This window comes from Piliocolobus tephrosceles, chromosome 14 (genome assembly GCF_002776525.5).
Source record: "Piliocolobus tephrosceles isolate RC106 chromosome 14, ASM277652v3, whole genome shotgun sequence".
Classification (NCBI taxonomy): domain Eukaryota; kingdom Metazoa; phylum Chordata; class Mammalia; order Primates; family Cercopithecidae; genus Piliocolobus; species Piliocolobus tephrosceles.
In genome coordinates this window covers 45690986-45698525 of record NC_045447.1, presented here as the reverse complement: position 1 = coordinate 45698525, position 7540 = coordinate 45690986, and positions in this window count along the sequence as shown.

Genomic DNA, 7540 nt, shown 5'->3' with positions numbered 1-7540 from the left:
GAGGCTGGAGGACCCCTTGAGGCCAAGAGTCGGAGGCTGCAGTGAGCTACTATTGCACCACTGCACTCCAGCCTGGGTAACAGAGCAAGACCCTGTCTCAAAAAAAGAATTACAAATATAGGCGTTAGAAAAAAAGAGAGCTGGCATTTTCAGCATCCATAAAAATGGTAATCCAGCCCAAGACTGATGGCAAAGCATAGAAACGTTGATGACTTTAACAAAACAGCATTATTTTGTCCCCAAATACAAGGAGAAGTAATGTCTGGATGTAAGAAAGAAAAAGAACTTCACAAAGGATACGAGCTGAAGCTTAAGACATATTTCACAGGTAAGTGATTACAGCTGGGAAACAAATTAATGTGACCTTCCATAGACAACAAGTGACAGACCCTGCCCCTCTGACTCTCACTAGGTCATATGGCATGATAGAGGATACCTAGTGTGTCGTTCTGGTAGCCCCATAATTTAAAATTTTTTTTTTTTTTTTGAGACAGAGGCTTGCTCTGTTGCCCAGGCTGGAGCACAATGGTGTGACCTCAGCTCACTGCAACCTCCTGGGTTCAAGCAATTCTCCTGCCTCAGCCTCCCATATAGCTGGGATTACAGACACCCACCGCCATGCCTGGTTAATTTCTGTATTTTTAGTAGAGAAGGGGTTTCACCATGTTGGCCAGGCTGGTCTCGAACACCTGACCTCAGGTGATCTACCGGCCTTGGCCTCCCAAAGTGCTGGGATTACAGGGATGAGCCACTGCCCCCAGCCTGTAATTTTTAATTTTTAAAGGAAAGGTATCAAAAGAAAGAACCCGGCAGTTGTTGGTAATCACAGCCCTCTAAAAGGATATGATTAATGAGTAGGAACTGTGGCCAGCCAAAGTGTGACCCAAGTATCATGAAGGGAGGGCTTCTTAAGAAACCTAGTTGCTTACTCTAAAAAAGTTTTTGTAGGCTACTTTGCCTATGGAGTAGCCATTCTTTTATTCCTCTACTTTCTTAATAAACTTGCTTTCACTTAAAAAAAGTTTCTTGTAATAAAATATAGAGACGGGGTCTTGCCATGTTGTTCAGTCTGGTCTCAAAATCTTCGGCTCAAGCCATTCTCCTACCTCTGCCTCCCAAAGTGCTGAGATTACAGGTGTGTGCCACCACTCCTGGCCAGCTGCTTACTTTGGAATTGGTTTCAGGTTTATAGGACTAAATGAGGCTTGTTTGTTTTTCACTGCAGCCTCGAACTCCTGGATTCAACAGATCCTCCCACCTCAGCCTCCCAAAGTGCTGGGATTACAGGCATGAGCCATGGCTCCTGGCCGAAAGATCTATTAGCTCTATTTTTTTTTAAATTTATTTTTATTATTATACTTTAAGCTCTAGGGTACATGTGCACAACATGCAGGCTTGTTACATATGTATACATGTGCCATGTTGGTGTGCTGCACCCATTAAATCATCATTTGCATTAGGTATATCTTCTAATGCTATCCCTCCCTCCTCCCCGCTCCTCACAATAGGCCCTGGTGTGTAATGTTCCCCTTTCTGTGTCCAAGTGATCTCATTGTTCAGTTCCCACCTATGAGTGAGAACATGCAGTGTTTGGTTTTCTGTTCTTGCGATAGTTTGCTGAGAATGATGGTTTCCAGCTGCATCCATGTCCCTACAAAGGACACGAACTCATCCTTTTTTATGGCTGCATAGTATTCCATAGTGTATATGTGCCACATTTTCTTAATCCAGTCTGTCACTGATGGACATTTGGGTTGATTCCAAGTCTTTGCTATTGTGAATAGTGCTGCAATAAACATACATGTGCATGTGTCTTTATAGCAGCATGATTTATAATCCTTTGGGCATATACCCAGTAATGGAATGGCTGGGTCAAATGGTATTTCTAGTTCTAGATCCTTGAGGAATCGCTACACTGTTTTCCCCAATGGTTGAACTAATTTACAGTCCCACCAACAGTGTAAAAGTGTTCCTATTTTTCCACATCCTCTCCAGCACCTGTTGTTTCCTGATTTTTTTAGTGATTGCCATTCTAACTGGTGTGAGATGGTATCTCATTGTGGTTTTGATTTGCATTGCTCTGATGGCGAGTGATGATGAGCATTTTTTCATGGGTCTGTTGGCTGTATGAATGTCTTCTTTTGAGAAGTGTCTGTTCATATCCTTTGCCCACTTTTTGATGGGGTTGTTTGTTTTCTTCTTGTAAATTTGTTTGGGTTCTTTGTAGGTTCTGGATATTAGCCCTTTGTCAGATGAGTAGATTGCAAAAATTTTCTCCCATTCTGTAGGTTGCCTGTTCACTCTGATGGTAGTTTCTTTTGCTGTGCAGAAGCTCTTTAGTTTAAATAGATCCCATTTGTCAATTTTGGCTTTTGTTGCCGTTGCTTTTTGTGTTTTAGACATGAAGTCTTTGCCCATGCCTATGTCCTGAATGGTATTACCTAGGTTTTCTTCTAGGGTTTTTTATGGTTTTAGGTCTAACATTTAAGTCTGTAATCCATCTTGAATTAGTTTTCATATAAGGAATAAGGAAAGGATCCAGTTTCAACTTTCTACTTATGGCTAGCCAATTTTCCCAGCACCATTTATTACATAGGGAATCCTTTCGCCATTTCTTGTTTTTGTCAGGTTTGTCAAAGATCAGATGGCTGTAGATGTGTGGTATTATTTCTGAGGGCTGTGTTCTGTTCCATTGGTCTATATCTCTGTTTTGGTACCAGTACCATGCTGTTTTGGTTACTGTAGCCTTGTAGTATAGTTTGAAGTCAGGTAGCATGATGCCTCCAGCTTTGTCATTTTGGCTTAGGATTGTCTTGGCAATGCGGGCTCTTTTTCAGTTCCATATGAACTTTAAAGCAGTTTTTTCCAATTCTGTGAAGAAAGACGTTGGTAGCGTAATGGGGTTGGCATTGAATCTATAAATTACCTTGGGCAGTATGGCCATTTTCACAATATTGATTCTTCCTATCCATGAGCATTGTATGTTCTTCCATTTGTTTGTGTCCTCTTTTATTTCACTGAGCAGTGGTTTGTAGTTCTTTTTGAAGAGGTCCTTTACATCCCTTGTAAGTTGGATTCCTAGGTATTTTATTCTCTTTGAAGCTATTGTGAATAGGAGTTCATTCATGATTTAGCTCTCTGTTTGTCTGTTACTGGTGTATAAGAATCCTTGTGATTTTTGCACATTGATTTTGTATCCTGAGACTTTGCTGAAGTTGCTTATCAGCTTAAGGAGATTTTGGGCTGAGATGATGGGGTTTTCTAAATATACAATCATGTTATCTGCAAACAGGGACAATTTGACTTCTTCTTTTCCTAACTGAATACCCTTTATTTCTTTCTCTTGCCTGATTGCCCTAGCCAGAACTTCCAACACTATCTTGAATGGGAGTGGTGAGAGAGGGTATCCCTGTCTTGTGCCAGTTTTCAAAGAGAATGCTTCCAGTTTTTGCCCATTCAGTATGATATTGGCTGTGGGTTTGTCATAAATAGTTCTTATTATTTTGAGATACGTTCCATCAATACTGAATTTATTTAGAGTTTTTAGCATGAAGGGCTGTTGAATTTTGTCAAAGGCCTTTTCTGCATCTATTGAGATAATCATGTGGTTTTTGTCTTTGGTTCTGTTTATATGCTGGATTATGTTTATTGATTTGAGTATGTTGAACCAGCCTTGCATCCCAAGGATGAAGCCCACTTGATCATGGTGGATAAGCTTTTTGATGTGCTGCTGGATTTGGTTTGCCAGTATGTTATTGAGGATTTTTGCATCAATGTTCATCAGGGATATTGGTCTAAAATTCTCTTTTTTTATTATGTCTCTGCCAGTCTTTGGTATTAGGATGATGCTGACCTCATGAAATGAGTTAGGGAGGATTCCCTCTTTTTCTATTGATTGGAATAGTTTCAGAAGGAATGGTACCAGCTCCTCCTTGTACTTCTGGTAGAATTCAGCTGTGAATCCGTCTGGTCCTGGACTTCTTTTGGTTGGTAGGCTATTAATGATTGCCTCAATTTCAGAGCCTGCTACTGGTCTATTCAGGGATTCAACTTCTTCCTGGTTTAGTCTTGGGAGAGTGTAAGTGTCCAGGAAATTATCCATTTCTTCTAGGTTTTCTAGTTTATTTGCATAGAGGTGTTTATAGTATGCTCTGATGGTAGTTTGTATTTCTGTGGGGTCGGTGGTGATATCCCCTTTATCATTTTTATTGCATCTACTTGATTCTTCTCTCTTTTCTTCTTTATTAGTCTTGCTAGTGGTCTATCAATTTTGTTGATCTTTTCATAAACCCAGCTCCTGGATTCATTGATTTTTTGGTGGGTTTTTGTGTCTCTATCTCCTTCAGTTCTGCTCTGATCTTAGTTATTTCTTGCCTTCTGCTAGCTTTTGAATGTGTTTGCCCTTGCTTCTCTAGTTCTTTTAATTGTGATGTTAGGGTGTCAATTTTAGATCTTTCCAGCTTTCTCTTGTGGGCATTTAGTGCTATAAATTTCCCTCTACACACTGCTTTAAATGTGTCCCAGAGATTCTGGTATGTTGTATCTTTGTTCTCATTGGTTCCAAAGAACATCTTTATTTCTGCCTTCATTTCGTTATGTACCCAGTAGTCATTCAGGAGCACGTTGTTCAGTTTCCATGTAGTTGAGCGGTTTTGATTGAGTTTCTTAATCTTACATTCTAGTTTGATTGCACTGTGGTCTGAGAGACAGTTTGTTATAATTTCTGTTTTACATTTGCTGAGGAGTGCTTTACTTCCACCTATATGGTCAATTTTGGAATAAGTGTGATGTGGTGCTGAGAAGAATGTATATTCTGTTGATTTGGGGTGGAGAGTTCTGTAGATGTCTATTAGGTCCGCTTGGTGCAGAGTTGAGTTCAATTCCTGGATATCCTTGTTAACTTTCTGTCTCGTTGATCTATCTAATGTTGATGGTGGGGTGTTAAAGTCTCCCATTATTATTGTATGGGAGTCTAAGTCTCTTTGTAAGTCTCTAAGGACTTGCTTTATGAATCTGGGTGCTCCTGTATTGGGTGCATATATATTTAGGATAGTTAGCTCTTCCTGATGATTTGATCCCTTTACCATTATGTAATGGCCTTCTTTGTCTCTTTTGATCTTTGATGGTTTAAAGTCTGTTTTATCAGAGACTAGTATTGCAACCCCTGCTTTTTTTTTGTTTTGCATTTGCTTGGTAGATCTTCCTCCATCCCTTTATTTTGAGCCTGTGTGTGTCTCTGCATGTGAGATGAGTCTCCTGAATACAGCAAACTGATGGGTCTTGACTCTTTATCCAATTTGCCAGTCTGTGTCTTTTAATTGGACCATTTAGTCCATTTACATTTAAGGTTAATATTATTATGTGTGAACTTGATCCTGTCATTATGATATTACCTGATTATTTTGCTCATTAGTTGATGCAGTTTCTTCCTAGTATCGATGGACTTTACATTTTGGCATGCTTTTGCAATGGCTGGTACCAGTTGTTCCTTTCCATGTTTAGTGCTTCCTTCAGGATCTCTTGTAGGGCAGGTCTGGTGGTGACAAAATCTCAAAGCATTTGCTTGTCTGTAAAGGATTTTTTTCTCTTTTACTTATGAAACTTAGTTTGGCTGGATATGAAATTCTGGGTTTAAAATTCTTTTCTTTAGGAATGTTGAATATTGGCCCCCACTCTCTTCTAGCTTGTAGAGTTTCTGCCAAGAGATCTGCTGTTAGTCTGATGGGCTTCCCTTTGTGGGTAACCCGACCTTTCTCTCTGGCTGCCCTTAACATTTTTTCCTTCATTTCAACTTTGGTGAATCTGACAATTATGTGTCTTGGAGTTACTCTTCTCGAGGAGTATCTTTGTGGCATTCTCTGTATTTCCTAAATTTGAATATTGGCCTGCCTTACTAGGTTGGGGAAGTTCTCCTGGATGATACCGTGCAGAGTGTTTTCCAACTTGGTTTCATTTTCCCTGTCACTTTCAGGCACACCAATCAGACATAGATTTGGTCTTTTCACATAAGTCCATATTTCTTGGAGGTTTTGTTCATTTCTTTTTACTCTTTTTTCTCTACACTTCTCTTCTCGCTTCATTTCATTCATTTGATCTTCAATCACTGATACTCTTTCTTCCAGTTGATCGAGTCAGTTACTGAAGCTTGTGCATTTGTCATGTAGTTCTCGTGTCATGGTTTTCATCTCTATCAGTTCTTTTAAGGTCTTCTCTGCATTGATTATTCTAGTTATCCATTCATCCATTCTTTTTTCAAGGTTTTTAGTTTCTTTGCGCTGGTTACGTAGTTCCTCCTTTAGCTCTGAGAAGTTTGATTGATGAAGCCTTCTTCGCTCAACTCGTCAAAGTCATTCTCCGTCCAGCTTTGTTCCATTGCTGGTGATGAGCTGCATTCCTTTGGAGGGGGATATGCGCTCTGAGTTTTTGAATTTCCAGCTTTTCTGCACTGCTTTTCCCCCATCTTTGTGGTTTTATCTGCCTTTGGTCTTTGATGATGGTGATGTACTGATGGGGGTTTTGGCATGGGTCTCCTTTCTGTTTGTTAGTTTTTCTTCTAACAGTCAGGACCCTCAGCTGCAGGTCTGTTGGAGTTTGCTTGAGGTCCACTCCAGACCCTGTTTGCCTGGGTATCAGCAGCGGAGGCTGCAGAAGATAGAATATTGCTGAACAGCAAGTGCTGCCGTCTGATTCTTGCTCTGGAAGCTTCATCTCAGGGGTGTTCCCAGCCGTGTGAGGTGTGAGGTGTCGGTCTGCACCTAGTGGGGGATGTCTCCCAGTTAGGCTACTCAGGGGTCAGGGACCCACTTGAGCAGGCAGTCTGTCCATTCTCAGATCTCAGCCTCCGTGCTGGGAGAACCACTGCTCTCTTCAAAGCTGTCAGACAGGGACTTTTATATCTGCAGAGGTTTCTGCTGCTTTTGGTTTAGCTATGCCCTGTCCCCAGAGGTGGAGTCTACAGAGGCAGGCAGGCCTCCTTGAGCTACGGTGGGCTCCACCCAATTTGAGCTTCCCAAAGGCTTTATTTACCTACTTAAGCCTCAGCAATGGCAGGCCCCCCCCCCCCCCACCAGACTCACTGTTGCCTTGCAGTTAGATCTCAGACTGCTGTGCTAGCAATGAGGGAGGCTCTGTGGGCATGGGATCCTCCGGGCCAGGTGTGGGATATAATCTCCTGGTGTGCCATTTGCTAAGACCCTTGGTAAAGCGCAGTATTAGGGTGGGAGTCACCCGATTTTCCAGGTGTTGTGTGTCTCAATTTCCCTTGGCTAGGAAAAGGAATTCCCTTCCCCCTTGTGCTTCCCAGGTGAGGCGATGCCTCGCCCTGCTTCAGCTCTTGCTGGTCGGGCTGCACCCGTGGACCAGCATCGACTGTCCGACATGCTCCAGTGAGATGAACCTGGTACCTCAGTTGAAAATGCAAAAATCACCCATCTTCTGTGTTGCTTACACTGGGAGCTGGAGGCTGGAGCTGTTCCTATTCAGCCATCTTGGGTGCCTCCCCCCGATGTACTTCTAATTTTTTTGTTTTTTTAAAGATGGG